Raw genomic sequence first — 18,469 nt, 5'->3', positions numbered from 1 at the left:
CTAGACGGCTGAGCTCGCGCTATCTAACAAGATATACACTTTACTAAAACAATCGTTAACACATTTACAATTCCCAACTAAACTATTGGCCAGTACCTTGAATGGACTACCTAAAAACAATCTACATACGTTTTGGTTAGCCACACTGCCCAATCACCACATATATAGCGAGCTAGAGAACCGAATTTACACAGACGCCTCTTAGTCGCACTATCAAAAGTCTAGTGGGTTCCAAATTTACACGCCTTCCCACTTAGCCCAGATAGGATGAGAACTAGCGAACCGGATTTACACAGACGCCGCTTAGTCTCCCGGTCCCTCCGACCTAGCGAACAAAATATACACCCTAGAACGCTAGTCTAGACAAGACACCGGTGTCCGGCTAGGGCTTATTTTACACCAGAGCGCCCTGCCTGACTAACCAAATCAAACGGTCTGACTAAAGAGCGTTCGATCGAGCGGTGCGCCTTCGCTCCTTCCCTCCGACAGAGGGGGCAGATACAGATTCAAAAACCCCTTTGGGCCTACCGCACAATCGGTATACCCCTAGCGGGTCCTGCCGTCTAAAACAGCAGTTATCTTACCTCCTCGTTCCTGAACCTGAGTTCACACTCATCGACGGGGACACCCCAGCACTTCTCACGTAGAGGCCGATGATCTCCTGGACAACAGACCAGTGGCGCCGAGACGAAGGGAGGTCCACGCAGAAGTTCAGGGGTGCAGCCGTAGAGAACGTGGGCCAAGATAGACCGTCTCACGCCTCTGCCTCTCAGCTACCGTTGAACGATGAGCTTCCCGGCCAATGCACCAAATGATACCGGAGAAACTGACGGAAGCCAAGCACAGAGAGATGGACACAGGTTTCTTCAGGAAGGAAGAGATTCTTTATTGGATCACCGATCGGGACTCAGAGGGACTAGCGTCACCAAAATACAGCAAAGTCTGAGCCCCGGACAATAGTGCAGGCTCCTTATATAGGCATATAACTCCTCCCATATTAAGCTCCACCCGCACATTCTCTTAACCAATCAACACAAATAAGAATTAACTTCCTGTTTGACCGCATGGCTTGTCCAGCACAATGGAGGAGGGGGAATACTATATCCTGTATTCTTGCACATGCTCCGTACACTACTGATCGTATCTTGCCACGTGCAACCAACTGATCGATACGTCAGCATATGCACGTACACATGCCACGTGGTAATCTCGGCCTACTAAATTTATTTTTACCGAGATTCCACCACATTAGTGCTTCTGTATGAGCACAACTTTATGTACGTTTTTTTTTTCCAGTTTGTCCGTATGTGTATAAATTGGTATTTCTATATGCATGTGTAATGTCTGTATGTTGGTGTCAGTGTTCCTGTGTGCACATGAAATGTCAGTATTTGTGTACAGTATGTCTGTGTTCTGTATTCCTGTGTGTGTGTGCAATGTAAGTGCAAAGTTATCCCTCCCTAGTTTACGATCCCTTCTTGTTTTAACGACCTAGAACATCCCCTCCAGTTATAATTAGCTTTGTCTCCTACCATACTTATTGTTCCAAGGCGGAACAGTAAGTGGCCAGTGAGGCAGTGTGCCTTAATACCCCACACAGCCAGTCATTCAGAGTACTAAGGTTGAGAAGGAAGGCAAAGTGCTGCCGGTCCTGACAAGGTCACATTGTCCATATACACTCACATTGTCCCCTACATGTATTGCCTTATGTGTTGCTGCATTAACATGACACTTCCCATATTGCTCCCATATGGCAAACTTTGTTAAACATACATACACACACACACACACACACACTAACACATATAAAAATGCACACAAACACGATATCCCTCTCCCTATTCTATCTCTCATTCCACCAGGTACCCTTTAATGACTTTGTTAGATGCAGGTTAATGAAAACAGAAATACTCGCTCACCGTCACAGCACTGATGTCAGTAAGATTATTATCACTTGTCCTGGCTGTAAACATGGAGAGATCACTTAGTGTCCAGACAGATTCTGATAATCCTACTAATAGAAATCCTTGCACAAATAACATCTTCAGCAAAGTGCTGTACAGACATAACTAGTCTATCTGTGTATGCTTGCAGTTCTGTTACTCCTTAAGCTGCATTTCTGCAAACTAAGAACATGGTTATGGAATGGTTATGGTGGTCCTGAATCTAAAAAAGATGTAACACTATAGTGAAAGGAATACATGTTTGTGTACTGAGTTTGTGAACTTCGTCTGTGAGTGTCAAATTCATCATAAATACTTCTTCCATTTTATATATAGCATTTAAAGGGTTATTCTATGCACCAAGACCAATTCAGTGTTTTTAAGTGTTCCAGGGATCCTATATGTGCAGGGTTTGCGGTATGAAATGCTGCATGATCTTAGATAATTTATATTGCTACCAGAGGTGTAATAAGAGTTCCGGGCTGGCTAATGCTGGCTCAATTGATGCTCTCAGCCACATAATTACTAGCAGGATCAAAATCTGCTTTCTGCAGTCCTGCAGAAGCCAGTTGATGTTCAGCAGCCATGCCAAATGGCCAAATGCCAGCCATGCCAAATGGCATGACACCCAACAAGTAAGAGGCAAACAGTGTGCCCTATTACTGGGGAAAGGCATAATGGTACTCCTATTATTATGACCTCTACAGTGGGCAGTAACTGTATTTCCAGAAAAATCATCAAAATATTTTTGTATTAATATCATTATTACTATAAAAAATATATTACTTCTGTAATAGCCTCAGTGTGCATCATTGGCTTACTAGGGACGCCATCGTTTGGCCCCTCCTGCATATTTTGAATTAAAACAAGCCATGTCCAACCCTAATGAGTTCTATAAATCACATTGTTATAGACTAGAAGAAAGAAGATTTTGTCTAAGGCAAAGGAAAGGTTTTTTTACTGTAAGAACAATCAGGATGTGGAATTCTCTGCCTGAAGAAGTGGTTTTATCAGAGTCCATACAGAAGTTCAAACAGCTACTAGATGCATACTTGCAAAAACAGAATATTCAAGGATATAATCTTTCAATGTAGGGTAATAACTGCTTGATCCAAGGATAAATCTGACTGCCATTCTGGGGTCAAGAAGGAATTTTTTTTCCTAGCTTGTTGCAAAATTGGAAGTGCTTCAAACTGTTTTTTTTTTTTTGCCTTCTTTTGGATCAAAGGCAAAAAACAAATGTGAGGAAGGCTGAACTTGATAGACGCAAGTCTCTTTTCAGCTATGTAACTATGTAAGTAACTATGTAACTATGTTGTCACAAAAGTCAAAGTATTATATGAACCTCTGTTTTTAAACTCTATATCTGCCTTATTATCCCAAGTCGTGCTGTATTAAAGCGGCACTGTCATGCCGAATCCCGTTTTTTTTTTTAACCCCCCTCCCGCCTCCACTACATCCAATCGACCCCCTAGTCACCCCCAAATGCCCCTAAGCCCCCCACATTACCTCTTTTTAATTCTTTATCTTCTGCCCCGATCTTTATTCAGGGCGCCGCCATCTTTGTGTGGGTAGGTGAAGTCCCTGTGGGACACGTCATCTACCCACACTACACAGACTGTGAGATTCCCGCACATGCCCAGTGAAACACCTGGACATGCGAACGGGAATTTCACCTATTCATTTATTCATCAGACAGACGAATGAATGAATAGAAAAAATCAGACGAACAAACTAACACTGTGTATCAGTGTTAGTTTGTTCGTTCAGTTTATTACAAGGAGGGAGCTACCGGCGTGCAGCTCCCTCCTTGTAATATGTAACTATAGAAGCGGCAGGGAGCAGTGCTCCTCGCCACTTCCTAAGCCCCCCATGTCCCCCCTCACTCTATGGGGGTCAATATGACCCCCATAATAGGACAAGGGAGATTAAAATCTCCCCAATGCCCCTACTCGCTATACCGCGAGTAGGGGCATGTCCACTAAACAGTGAGCAGCCTGTGGCTGCTCACTGTAAAAAAAAAAAAAAATGGTAATAAGGGGGGGACCTACTGTCGTCCCCCCGGCCTCCCCCTGCGCGGTGGGTGGGGGCCCTAATAAAACAATAAGGGGGGGGGACCTTCTGTCCTCCCCCCCGGCCCCCACCCCTGAGCGGTGGGTGGGGGCCCTAATAAAACAATAAGGGGGGGGACCTACTGTCCTCCCCCCCTGGACCCCACCCCTGCGCGGTGGGTGGGGGCCCTAATAAAACAATAAGGGGGGGGGGACCTACTGTCCTCCCCCCCTGGCCCCCACCCTTGCGCGGTGGGTGGGGGCCCTAAATGACCCCCCCCCCCATCAAGGTGACTAGGGGTCCCAAGCCCCTAGTCACCCCCCACCCAAAACATTCTATCCCCTACCTACCCCCCTCACCCTAAAAATAGTGAGGGGGGAATAAAATAACTAACCTGTAAAAAAAAAAAAATTAAACTTACCATTTGACGTCTTCTTTTTTCTAAATTCTTCTTACTTCAGCCCCCCAAAAGGCCAAATAAAAATCCATAAACCCGTCGCACTTTAAAAAAAAAAAAAAAAAAAAAACGAGCGCAAACAAAAATTAATCCATCTTCACCCATGGAGGGCACGCCGCGTACTGAGCTCCGCAGGGCGGGTCAAGGCTTATAAAGCCTTGCCCCGCCCTGCAATTAGGCTTAGAACACAATGATTGGTTGGTTTAAACCAATCAGAGTGCTCTGTGTCATTTTACACAGCGTGGGAAAATTCAAAAGAACTTTCCCACGCTGTGTAAAATGACAGATCACTGTGATTGGATGGTTTTCAAGCCATCCAATCACAGTGCTCTGTGTCATTTTACAAGCGTGGGAAAATTCCAAAGAACTTTCCCACGCTTGTAAAATGACACAGAGCAGTGTGATTGGATGGATTTCAAGCCATCCAATCACAGTGCTCTGTGTCATTTTACACAGCGTGGGAAAATTGAACTTTCCCACGCTGTGTAAAATGACACAGAGCACTGTGATTGGATGGTTTGAAATCCATCCAATCACAGTGCTCTGTGTCATTTTACAAGCGTGGGAAAGTTCTTTGGAATTTTCCCACGCTTGTAAAATGACACAGAGCACTGTGATTGGATGGCTTGAAAACCATCCAATCACAGTGATCTGTCATTTTACACAGCGTGGGAAAGTTCTTTTGAATTTTCCCACGCTGTGTAAAATGACACAGAGCACTCTGATTGGCTTAAACCAACCAATCATTGTGTTCTAAGCCTAATTGCAGGGCGGGGCAAGGCTTTATAAGCCTTGACCCGCCCTGCGGAGCTCAGTACGCGGCGTGCCCTCCATGGGTGAAGATGGATTAATTTTTGTTTGCGCTCGGTTTTTTTTTTGTTTTTTTTAAAGTGCGACGGGTTTATGGATTTTTATTTGGCCTTTTGGGGGGCTGAAGTAAGAAGAATTTAGAAAAGAGAAGACGTCAAATGGCAAGTTTATTTTTTTTTTTTTTACAGGTTAGTTATTTTATTCCCCCCTCACTATTTTTAGGGTGAGGGGGGTAGGTAGGGGATAGAATGTTTTGGGTGGGGGGTGACTAGGGGCTTGGGACCCCTAGTCACCTTGATGGGGGGGGGTTCATTTAGGGCCCCCACCCACCGCGCAGGGGTGGGGGCTAGGGGGGGAGGACAGTAGGTCCCCCCCCTTATTGTTTTATTAGGGCCCCCACCCACCGCTCAGGGGTGGGGGCCGGGGGGGAGGACAGTAGGTCCCCCCCCCTTATTGTTTTTATTAGGGCTGCCACCCACCGCGCAGGGGTGGGGGCCAGGTGGGGAGGACAATAGGTCCCCCCCCCTTATTGTTTTATTAGGGCCCCCACCCACCGCTCAGGGGTGGGGGCCGGGGGGGAGGACAGTAGGTCCCCCCCCCTTATTGTTTTATTAGGGCCCCCACCCACCGCGCAGGGGTGGGGGCCGGGGGGGGGGAGGACAGTAGGCCCCCCCCCCTTATTGTTTTATTAGGGCCCCCACCCACCGCGCAGGGGTGGGGGGGGGGGGCAGTAGGTCCCCCCCCCCAATCTTTAACCCCGCGCAGGGGAGGGGGGGTGTTTATTGTTTTTTTTGTTTTTTACAGTGAGCAGCCACAGGCTGCTCACTGCTTACTAGACATGCCCCTACTCGCGGTATAGCGAGTAGGGGCATATTATTTACTAATACTAAGTAATCTTTACTTAGTATTAGTAAAGTTGGCTGAAAGACCAATTCAGCTCTTTCAGCCTTTTAGTAGATAGCTCCCTGATACCGTGGGAATTAGGGAGTTATCTACTAAGCGGCTGCAAGATGCAGCCGCGGCAATGAATAGGATCGGAGTTTCATTCATTAGAATGAAATTCCGATACAAACAAAGTACCGAATTGCATCCTAACACCAATGGAGAATTCTGTTAGGATGCAATTCGGCAGTTTTGCCGGCGTTCTGTCTAAGTGACAGGACGTTTGGCAATACTGACAGGAAGCATTGTGGGAACAGGGAGGAAAGCTAGGGATCATGGGAAAATTGCTCTGACCAGCGGAAATGAAGCACACTTTGCTCCTCCGCTGGTCAGAGCTGGTCAAGCGGAGGAATCCCATAAGACAAAGAGTCCCTACTTTGTCTTATGGTTTTAAAGAAAACTAAAGGAGACAGGAAGAAAAGAAGAACAGATCCTGAGAGAGGGGTAGAAGAGGAAGAGATTGAGGAAAGGTAAGTTCGGCATGACAGTGCCGCTTTAAGCCTTCAATTCACTGCATTAAAACCCTACACACACAGATATAATCTGTAACAGTGCTCTATAAAAATAAAAATAAAAACTAAAAATACTGTGTATTAAGTGGCACTGTTACAAATTATATAGTGGAAGGTGCTATTTCTCTCTCAGGATTACAGGTGACATATGCCTAACAATAAAATGATGCCAAATTTTGATCTGGACCCTATTTGGGACTCCAGGCCTATTAGCCCCTCTAGCGTTACATTTGTTCTTTGTAAGCAGTCTTCTGTAAATTTGTCCTGTCACCTTCGGGGGTCGTTAGATAATTTGCAGACTTCCCATGGTGACAATCACAGAGGTGCAGTGACCCATGGGAGCAGGAGAAATAAGGAATACTTATCTGTAACTGTACCTGGAGGGACAGTGCTGTACTGTCACATGTGCAACAGTAGAACATTGATCTCTGTGGAAGATCCTACAGCACAGCTGGAGCCTCCATATATCATGTACTGTATTGCAATGAGTGAAACAATGACATAAATACTGCAGCTGGCACTATCGACGGCTGTGGGAAGTGCCAAAACTTGAGTGGAAGCTCCTCCTTTTGTCAACTTATTCAAAGTATTCCCTACTTTCTCTTATATATTTTGACTGTGTTGTAATTTCTATAAAATTCCAATGCAACCATTTTGAACATTTCATAAACAATCTATATTTATGAAATGCTTTTTATATTTTTGTTGTTGTTGTTGTGTTTGGTAATAGAGCAGCAGTAAGTACTATTTGGTCAGAAGCACCGTGTATTTGCTAAGACTTTATGCAATTTGAACAGCTGGTGTAGCACAGAGTATTTCTGAGATGTCCATCAATGGATTTGTGAATGAGTCCTAGCTGTTACTTGCACCATCCTTTTGATGTATACCCAGTGCTTCTAAACAGAGGATTTATAGATGGCAGAGAAAAACTGATAGCGATTTACTTACCGGTATATATATATATATATAATACACAAAGAAACTATAACACATTAAAGCTTTTATTTCAAATCATAAAAAGACAATTTATTACCTGTTTCCTTAAGACGTCCACTGTTTGCATGTCTATATCCTTACTTTCATGTTCATATTCTACAATTTCAGAGATATTTAGAAAAGCCCAAAATACCACTTCTATCAAGAACAATTTGGAAGTTTACGTTCAAGGTAAGACAAACATCATCAATACACATCTTTAATGTATAATATTTCAATATATCAATATTTAATAACTATAGTGTAATGTAAATTAGTATAATAAATGCAATAAATGACTATAAACATATATGCTGAGTGGTATGTATCATATAATGTAACAGGACGATATACAAAAAATAAGCAAAGGTACAGGAGGTAATACTTAGGTGAAACAATCACCACACCATTTAATATAAATTCATGCAGCATATACCGTATTTTTCGCTCCATAAGACGCACCTCACCATAAGACGCACCTAGTTTTTAGAGGAAGAAACCCAGAAAAAAAATATTCTGAACAAACTGTCCCATAGTGTTTCTTACTATGGGACAGTTTGTACAGAATATTTTTTTTCTCCCCTGTCCCATAGTGTCCCCCCTCCCATAGTCTTCTCCTCTCTCCCATAGTCTTCATCCACCCCCTCCCCATAGTCTTCATCCACCCCCTCCCCATAGTCTTCATCCACCCCCTCCCCATAGTCTTCATCCACCCCCTCCCCATAGTCTTCATCCACCCCCTCCCCATAGTCTTCATCCACCCCCTCCCCATAGTCTTCATCTCCCCCCCTCCCCATAGTCTTCATCTCCCCCCCTCCCCATAGTCTTCATCTCCCCCCTCCCCATAGTCTTCATCGCCCCCCTCCCCATAGTCTTCATCTCCCCCCCCTCCCCATAGACTTCATCTCCCCCCCCATAGACTTCATCTCCCCCCCTCCCCATAGACTTCATCCCCCCCTCCCCATAGACTTCATCCCCCCCCCCTCCCCATAGACTTCATCCCCCTCCCCATATTCTTCTCTCCCATACTGTCCCCCTCCCCTTGTCCCATAATTACTTACCTGTCTTGCAGCGTTGGCCGGCAGCACAGGGCGCACCGCGGTAGTGGAACTTGAATTTCATGTTCCGGTTTCCGGCGGGACAGAAAGGAAGTGCGCACTCAGCTTGTGCACACTTCCTTTCAGTCCCGCCGGAAACCGGAACATGAAATTCAAGTTCCACTACCGCGGTGCGCCCTGTGCTGCCGGCCAACGCTGCAAGACAGGTAAGTAAACCTTCACATTCGCTCCATAAGACGCACAGACATTTCCCCTCACTTTTGAGGGGAAAAAAAGTGCGTCTTATGGAGCGAAAAATACGGTATATATAACAGAGCCCTTCTCCATGTATACATGCCCCAAGTAAAGATACAGAGATTGATTACATTTAAACCTCATTACCCGCCATAACCCACAAGACAAACATTACCCCAGGTCCTTGTCTGCTGTTGGCTCCTTCCACTCTTTGGCGACATTGCAGTCATCCAATGCACATGCACAGAAAAGCGTTGCCGAGTTAAATACCTAGAAGTTAAAAAAATAAATAATAGTGCATCTTTAAGCATCACTCCAGTGTAGAATGCAATGTACCAAAGCTTGAATGCAGATAAAGAAGCAGAGTACAATAAAAAATAAGCAAGCTAATATTAGAAAATCTATATAATACAACAAACACATTCAGTTGCTAGGCAGCCAAAAAAGGCACAAAAATCCAGTACAACATAGAAATAGTGAAAGGCTGTAGATAGTAAAAAAAACAATTGGGTGTGGGGGGAGCAAAGAAAGCTACAAATATACAAAAATATACATATGGTTAGAAATCACTAAACAGCAAGTATCATATCATTAGACTTGTGCAGGGGGGGGAATTCAATTCTTCCAAACCGCTTGGGAAAGCAGAATGTATTTAACACCACTGTTCAGCTCAGTCAAATCATGGTACCGAAAAAGAAAATTTGGGCAGCAAAAACCTAATATTCTAATGGCTATTTAATATCAGGTATTTTTGCAATGCCAATTCTGATTTGCCAAATTTATATAATTATCATCGAGAAGAACTTTTCTTTTTTTTATATTGTTTTCTTTTCTGATGATAAAGGGTCTGACTTTTCCTATCCAACCTGCCTCTATTGCCTAGTTTCACTTTCCTCACCACTCTCACTGGTATTCCTAAGGGTGGTGGTAATAAATACTTGTGGTATCTTTGCAAATGTTGCTTCAGTGTAATGACTCTTTAATCGCTACACAATTTCCACTTAGCAAGTTGACCTTCTTGAAGGCACTCAAAGTGATCCCAAACTTTGCTTGTTGACGCTATACATTAGCCTCCACTCTTTGAATTGTGGTAGATGAAGATGCAGGTGGATTCGCATCAGCAGGAGTGCAGGTTGTTTCAAGTGCCCCAAGCTGTAGCTAGCTATCTAGATACAGCAGTGAATTAAGCCTAATCTCATAATAGAATCTATGACTCAGGCTATCCCACTTCTATACAGGCACAGAAAGGGTAAAACACACAGTTGGTGTGGACATTTGGACATCACAGCTGGTGTGCTCTCATTAGCTGTGTCTTTTCTTAACTCTGAATCAAAAACTGAAACGAGCAACTCATCTGAGATTCTGATTGCCGTCAGCACAGCAATCGGCACATTGGCTGATCATCTGGAATTTCCCAAAATTAAGTTTTGTCTGAAATGAATGTCCAAGTCTACCCATCATACAGATGCAAAAATGGTGGAAGCGAAGCGAGCCCCATGAGGTTATCCTTTTTGGTTGGTGGGACACAATGAAGAACCTGGTGCCTAAGTTGTAAGGCATTTTGCCCCATCTCATGATTATGTTGATTCACAGACGTATCAGAGTTAGGGTTTCTTTTTTTTTTTAAATTCTTTATTTTTGCACACGATAGGTAAGGCAAGCATAATACAACCTTTTGGCTTACGCAGAAGCCTCAATATAAAACATCAAACTTATAAACAGAAGAATTGGCATCAGCCCATAAGATAAATCGTTTTATACATTCTGAACAACTTGCCTCCCATCGAGGATTTTATGTTTTTGTACAGCTATATTATCGAATTACCGTATGCTCATAGAAAATAGGCATAGCAAAAGTAACATGACCGCGTGGCTTGCGCAGAAGCCACCGTGCAAAAGATCAGAGTTGAGTATATAACATTCGATATCAGCCCATATTCCCAGCCTCAGCATGTAGGTCGTTCAACTTGCCTCCCCTCTAGGATTCGTAAGGAATAATCAGGCTGCTTATCTTATAGAGGAGCCCTGTCTCTATCTACGTGAGGCCGTACTGTAGGCATCTTCAATGCCCAATCACTATACTCATGCCTGGGTGATGAAATTCGATATTGACAACATAGCCTATAACATAAGAGACGAAAGAATATAGAACAAGAATAGCACCCTTGTCAATCAAGGGTATAACAAGAATAATGAAAGAAAAAAACTTAAAGAAGAGAGAAAAGGTTAAAGAAGAGAAGGTGAAGTAGAAGGAAGAGAAGGATACGAGGACAGGAGTAGGGAGGGTAGGGGGGGGGGGTGCGTGAGGCTAAAGCGACTCAGTCCTGCAATGGCCCCATGGGGCCAAATCCCGAATCAAACTGGAGACCTCCCACGTCACTCGTTACTGGAGCCCATAACACTATTGTCCCAGGGTGCCCATGTCCTCTGGAAGGCCATGGTTGTACCTCTCAATCTAGCGGTCAGATCGTCCATGATTCTGCTTTCCTTTATCCTAGAGATCACCCCCCCAAACTCCGGGCCTTCAGGTGAGAGCCATGCCGTTGCTACCGTTCTGCGTGCACTTAAAGTTATCGCCCGTACTAGTTTCTGCTCTCCTCTCGTCCATCCCGCAATAGTTCTATTTAACAAGTAGATCCACGGGTCTAAGGCCAGGGGTCTGCCAAAGGTCTGACGCAACAGGTCCTCGACCGCCTTCCAGAAACCACGGAGTTTCGGGCATTCCCACCACATGTGGAGATACGTGCCTCGGAGTCCGCACCCCCTCCAGCACTCGTCCGTATCTATCTTGCGCATTTTGTGCAAGGTGATTGGAGTAGTATACCACCTAAGCATGGTTTTCCATGCCTGCTCCTGTTGCGTGACGCACACAGAAGCGCTCTTGGTAGCTTCCCAGATCTCCTGCCATTCTATTCCCTCCAGCACCTCCCCCAGGTCCGACTCCCATCTATCAGTATACTTCAGGCTACCCCATTCTTTTGTTTCCGTGCTAAGATGAGCGTACAAGAGTGTGATCATTCCCTTAGGGTTATAACCCTCTCTACACAGTCTCTCATAAAAAGTGAGCTGTCTCTGGGCTGCTGCTTTTATATGGGATTTTCTAGCGAAGTCTCTAATCTGGAGATACCTAAAAAAGTCTGCTGGAGTCAGGTGGGCATCCTGTTGGAGGTCTGTAAAGGGTATGACATCCCCTTCCCTATATAGTTGGTAAAGGCGTTGTAACCCAGTCTGTTCTATGTTTCGAAAGTTCCTGGGGGCCATTCCCGGTGGAAATTCCCTATTTCGGAGTATCGGAGTCATAGGGGAAGGGTAGGAGGCGAGTTTAAATTTAACGCTATTTGCATCCCATACTCGGAGAGAGTTAAGGATGGCCGGGCAGGTCACCCGTATCATGGGCCTGTGTTCTTTAGGGACCCACAACGTAAATTGGGGAATATCTATGCCCACCATCAGCGATTCAAGGTCTACCCACCTCCGTTCCCCGACAGGGGAGTGCCACATGGCTACTTGAGACAGTTGAGCCGATAAATAATAGTAATACAAGTTCGGGAGTCCCAAGCCCCCTCTGTCCTTTCGCCTATACAAAATTTGTCTGGCTATTCTGTGTCTCTTATTGTGCCACACAAAATCACATATCGCCCTCTGCAAGGGTATCAGTTGGGATTTGGAGACACGAGTAGGGAGAGCCTGGAAAAGAAACAGTATTCGCGGGAGGATATTCATCTTCACAGAGTGGATGCGCCCTAGCCAAGAAATAGGCTTGTCCGCCCATTTTTCTAAATCACCCATCAAAGTCCGAAACATAGGATCGTAGTTGCTAGCATATAGACGGGTTGGATCCGCCGTCAAGTATACCCCTAAATATTTTAGTGAGTTCGGTTCCATCCTCAGATGGTGCGTTTCCGTTATATATGCTTCATCCGCCAATGGTAAGCCTATAGACATCGCGCTGGATTTCTGCATATTCGCCTTGTAACCCGACAGGGCCCCATATTCTTGAATGACACCCTGTAGTGCAGAAATCGACTCAATTGGGTTTGTGACAGTGAGGAGGACATCGTCTGCGTAAGCAGAGACAGTGTATTCCTCCCCCCCAACCGTGACCCCACTAATGTTTGGGTGCATGCGTATCGCCTGAAGCAGAGGCTCCAAGGCCAGCACGAATAGGAGGGGGGACAGGGGGCACCCCTGTCTGGTCCCGTTATGTAGGCTAAAAGGATTCAGTGGTGCCCCTGCTATCTGTATCTGTGCCCTCACATCGTAATACATTGCTCTTGTAACTTGCACGAATTCCTCCGGAAATCCAAGGTGTTTCAGTACCGCAAATAGGAACTCCCACCTAACCCTATCGAAGGCTTTCTCCGCGTCGATAGAGATTACCAGAGAAGGCGTTCCAGTTGCTACTTGTTTCCAGATTAGGTCGACTGTCCGCCTGGTATTTTCAAACAACTGCCGACCTTGTATGAATCCCACCTGGTCAGCATGGATAAGTGAGGTCAAGAGGGGGTTTAGTCTATCCGCCTGTATCTTAGCTAAGATTTTTAAGTCGTGATTTATCAAGGATATCGGCCGGTAATGTTCGGGTAGGAGCAAGTCCTTCTCTGGTTTGGGTAAGAGGACAATCGTGGCCAACGCCATCTCCGGGCCCAATCGTCCCCCTTGCCTTAGGTAATTGAAGAGCATCACTAGGTGAGGTGCGAGCTCCTCTCTGAAGACCTTGTAGTATGTCCCATCGAACCCGTCCGGACCAGGGGCCTTGTTTCCTTTCAGACTCGAGATTGCTTTGTCAACCTCCTCTATACCGATCTCCGCAGCCAGGGTTTCTGCTGCCTCCCGCGTAATTTTGGTCATACCCAATCCGTCCAGGTAATGCAAGATGTCGTTTTCCCCTCGTCCCTCCTGGGCGTGTCCGTCCGGGGTATGGTTATACAGGTGTTTATAAAAATCTTCGAAGACCTGTGCAATATCCGTCGGTTTCGTTTTGATCGTGCCATCCGGGTGCCTGATGGCCGTGATATGAGGTCTGGTTTGCCTGGGCCGCAACGTCCTAGCCAGGAGCGTATCCATCTTATTAGCCTTATCAAAATACGTACGTTTGGACCACGTCATGGCCCGAGCCGTGTCATCAAGTAGAAGGGAACGGATGTCCCTCCTAACAGCTTCCAGTCTTCGGAATAGTTCCCTATCCGGGGCAGCTTGGTGTTTCTGCTCGAGGTTCCGTAATTGTTTGAGCAAGGCCTCCAGGTGTTGATGCTTCAGTTTCTTCCTCCTCGTGGCCAGTTTGATCAAGTGCCCCCTTATCACCGCCTTATGCGCCGCCCATACTGTGCTAATGCTCACGTCCGGGGTGGTATTTTCCGCAAAGTAATCCGTCAGAGCCGTACGAGTGTTCTCCGTGATCGACTGGTCCCTCAACAACGATGTATTCAGTCGCCATGACCAGGGATTTGCGGTACAAAGATTGCCAAGGGTGATAGAGACGTCAGCATGATCAGACCAGGAGATATTTCCGACTTCAGATCTCAAGAGCCTAGCCATACCCGCCGCGTTGACCAAAAAGAGGTCGATTCTAGAGTAGGTTCCATGAGGGGCCGAATAGAACGTATAATCCCTGTCCAGCGGGTGTTGCGCCCTCCATACGTCTACCAGACCCGTATCTGCAATAAAAGCCTTAAGCAGACGGTCCTGCCTCCCCCTACCATGCGACCTCGGGCCCCCGTCTCTCGAGCTTCTATCTATCGCTGGGCACGGGGTAGCATTGAAGTCACCTCCCATGAGGATCATGCCATGCGGCAACGCTGCAACCTTCCCTCGGATCATAGCCCAGAATTCAGCGTCCGGTTGATTCGGGGCATAAATATTTACTAAATGAGTGGTGTGGGAATGTAAGGTTCCGGAAACGATTATGTATCGTCCCTCCGGGTCAACATCTTGGGCCACCATCTGGAAGGGGCAAGTGCGTTTAATTACAATGGCCACCCCGTTCCTTTTACGGTGAGATCTAGCTTCAAAGGAACCCGTATATACATGGTCACTTAGTCTAAAAGTTGCCTGTCTAGGGAGGTGAGTCTCCTGTAAGTAAGCAATATCTGAGTTCATCCGTTTTAACACCCTGAACATAAGCCGTCTCTTGTTTGGGGCATTGAGGCCCTTAACGTTCAGAGATGTAAGTTTAATCGTCATCCAGAGACATGGTGACCCCTGCTAAGACAATATCTCCCTTGCATAGATCAGTAAACATCAATCGGACATTAGGGTTACACCAAGGAGCCAGCCCCCTGCACACCCCCCCCGGGGTCAAAGGAAGGAAGGGGACAAAGGGGAAAGGAAAAGAGAGACAAAGAAAAGGGAAAGGAAAGAACAACAAAAAAAACATCTGGACCACGTCCGATGTAAGAGAAATTCTGGTCTTACCAATTGCCAGAAAACAGTGGGTAGTGTGCTCCCACCTCCCCCTCACGATCTACGTGCAGAGGGAACCGAGAATCCCTAAAGCCCCGACCCCTACGCGCCCCACACGATCTACTGAGACCCTTGCATGTCCCTGCTAGTCAACCCCTTGGCCGTCCTCAATTCTCCCAAAGATGGGGAGTACAGTGGTGACCTCCTCATAGCGTCTTGGGTATCCAGAATTGGAATCCCTTCCCTCTACATTCCCCTGTCATACGGACAGGAAGCAGACCCTGTCTCCCGCCACCCCTCCCCCCCCTCTGGAGTCTGTGGAAGGAGGCTCCTGCTCTACCCCGCCTCTCTGGGGTCCCATCCATCAACTTTCACTCTCTATTATTACCCAAACGGACAGGGGAGTTATCACCTGTCGGCAGCACGCTTCCCAACCAATATCCCAATTGGCCTAATGACCTAAGGTGTACAGTAAGCGAGGGAGGTCCCTCTATAGTTTGATGCTACCATAGGGCACTCGGGACACAGGAGGAGTGATAAGGAACCCCCCTCCTCCGACCACCTGATCTCGTTATATGATGCAGCCGCCCCAATTCCTAAGGCTCCCCTCTCTCCCCTTCGAGGCAGGCAAAAGCTACTGAAGCATAGGCAGTACACCTTCCAGTATATAGTCACATGGCGCATACCGGCGACCACCTGTGCCCTAGAAGCTTCGTAAAAATTATATAAGCTTGGGAGCAATTGTAGAGGAGCACAAGCAAGAATGCAGCCAACAATATGTAGGACCGTAATCACGGCAATAATAAGTACGACAATTAAAGTACCATCCCAGAAACCCGCCCGTCTTAGGATAAACCAGGATCAAACATGGCCCGAAAAATACAACATAACATGAACCATAGTTTTATAATTATATGTTTTTTCCATTATTTTTTATTTTTTGGGGGATCATCGTGTTTGAGCTTTGTTTCACCTCCTTTTGTTGTTTAATGCTTTGTACGTTATTTACGTGTTAATTATTAGCGTTTTTATTTCTATTGTTATTTTTATTATTTTTTTTTTTTTTTTTTATTTTAAAACATTTTCTTTTTTGTGCAACATTGTTATTTGAATCCAGCTTTATCGGACCCTTGAAAGCAAGACACTTTGTACCTGCGCAGTTTCGAATCTTAATCTGTGTACATAATCCCATTGGTGCAGTAAGATCCGCGTCTACGCTAACCCATCCTCTACGTGATGATAGCTCTATTGTTTGGGTGTCGTGATAGGCATGCCGTGGTAACCCCCCAGGGAGAAGAAAACTGTATCTTCAACATGGGCACTACCGAAACTAATATGTCCCCCGTCGTTCCCGTCACCCCCCCTCCCTCCTGCCGAAGAGTCTAGGCATGAGATGCCGTAAACTGCCCCCCCACCCCCAAAACGCAGAGAAAAGTAACAGTATATATTGCCATATGTATAGTAGGTTACAGTAGGTTGAACGCCCGGCATTTGCTATCATTGCTTAGTGTGCTTGTAATGTGCTTACTCTCTCATGTCTTATTGTGTACTTCAATGTTCAACTAACAGGGTTTTGAAGTTATTAAAATGTTCCAGTTAATTTGCTATGGTCAGCTTTTATCTCTATCTATTCTCCCCCTCTTACTGGATGGTCACTGTAATAATAATTCTATCGATTGTTAACACTTTTTATCATTTTTTTTTTTTTTTTTTTTTTTCATAACATTTTGAAATGAAAGCCTTGTTTTCAGACACGACCACTAGACTCCTCTCCCCCGTGGGCGCCGTCATCCCCGGCCACCGAACGGAGGGGCCAACACTGCGGGGATGCGACTACAAGAGGAGAAGCAAGGGCCCACCGGGGCCCCCCGCAGCCGCGGCCAGGGACAAGGGCGCCCCCCAGGGGAGAGCAGAGACATCAAACACAAAACAATCAACACTGCATTGGTAAATTCAAGTAGATCCCAAGCGGAAAACCAAACCCCTCACTCGCTGAAAGTACTTTACCAGGGGAGTCCCATAGGAAACCAGGCCAGAAGCATGCCGCTACCGAGAGCAGGCGAGTACTGTACCCCTTCCCCCTCCCAAGCCATGCAAAATGCGGCCAAAAATAGGCCTCACGTCCCGGTAAACCTCCCCACTCTGGCGGTGCGGTATCGGTGTTCCCCGCAGCCCCGGCGTAACGGGAGGCGAGCATCCCCCAAAATCTCAAGCTGTAGGCAGAAAGGCGAGTAGGGGAGGGGGGGGACGTTCCAGAAGACCCACGGTGGAAAAAAAAAAACAAACCCAACCTCTCTAAGTGGAACCTCTCCCCGTCACCCACCCCAAGTAAAACAGAAAAGATCCGGAGAACAGCCTCCCTCGGGCCCCATGTCATCAGGGGAGAGAGAGTGAAGGGACACCAGCAGCCATTTCATACGATACCATCAGTAGTTATCGGCGTCTTCCCGCTCCCGCTCCCTGCCACTCCGAGGACATCCGAGGAAGGTCCTCCGGGTACAGAGCCACGCTGGGAAGGTCAGTGGGCGGCTGAATTCCAAGGCCGCTCAGTAGGCGACAGGGATCCCCTCCCGGCGTAAGGATGTGAGCCCGGTCGCCACGAAACACCATTAACTTGAAGGGGAATCCCCATGCGTATTTTATGCCAGCAGTCCGTAGTGCTTCAGTAATAGGCCGCCAGTCCCGCCTTCGTTGTAATGTGGACGGAGCCAGGTCGTGAAAGAGGGACACCACCCTGCCATCATACCGTATGGGTACCTCGCGGCTCTTCTTCATAAGTGCTTCCTTGGTGCGGTAGTACAGGAATCGGATGATGACATCCCGTGGGGTATTTGGATCGTTCCTCTGGCCCCTCAGGGCTCTGTGAGCCCGCTCCATGTGCCAGTGTTCTTCCGGAACTTGCGGGAGCAGAGGCTTCAGGATGGTGAGTATGATCCCCTGTAGGTCCTCGTCCGCTCCCTCTGGCAGGCCCCTCAGGCGAATATTGTTTCTCCTGGACCGGTTTGCCATGTCTTCGTAGGCAAGGTTCATGTCCACCATCTGTGCCGAGATGCTGTTCACCCTCTCCACGACAGCGTTGTGGGC

At 46.6% G+C, this 18,469-nt stretch overlaps 1 protein-coding gene across 1 annotated transcript in view; it reads left to right on the top strand.

Moving 5' to 3' along the window:
- Window positions 1-18,469, top strand: part of LOC134602511 (F-box/LRR-repeat protein 21-like) — a 57,719-nt gene that overhangs the window by 12,283 nt on the left and 26,967 nt on the right. Inside the window, exon 2 of the mRNA XM_063447452.1 lies at window positions 7,821-7,883. The gene's annotated coding sequence lies outside the window, so the exon portion shown is untranslated. The remainder of the gene's footprint in view (window positions 1-7,820; window positions 7,884-18,469) is intronic.

This window comes from Pelobates fuscus, chromosome 3 (genome assembly GCF_036172605.1).
Source record: "Pelobates fuscus isolate aPelFus1 chromosome 3, aPelFus1.pri, whole genome shotgun sequence".
Lineage (NCBI taxonomy): Eukaryota > Metazoa > Chordata > Amphibia > Anura > Pelobatidae > Pelobates > Pelobates fuscus.
The sequence above is the reverse complement of the archived record's forward strand: the minus strand, read 5'-3'. Positions and strand labels throughout refer to the sequence as shown.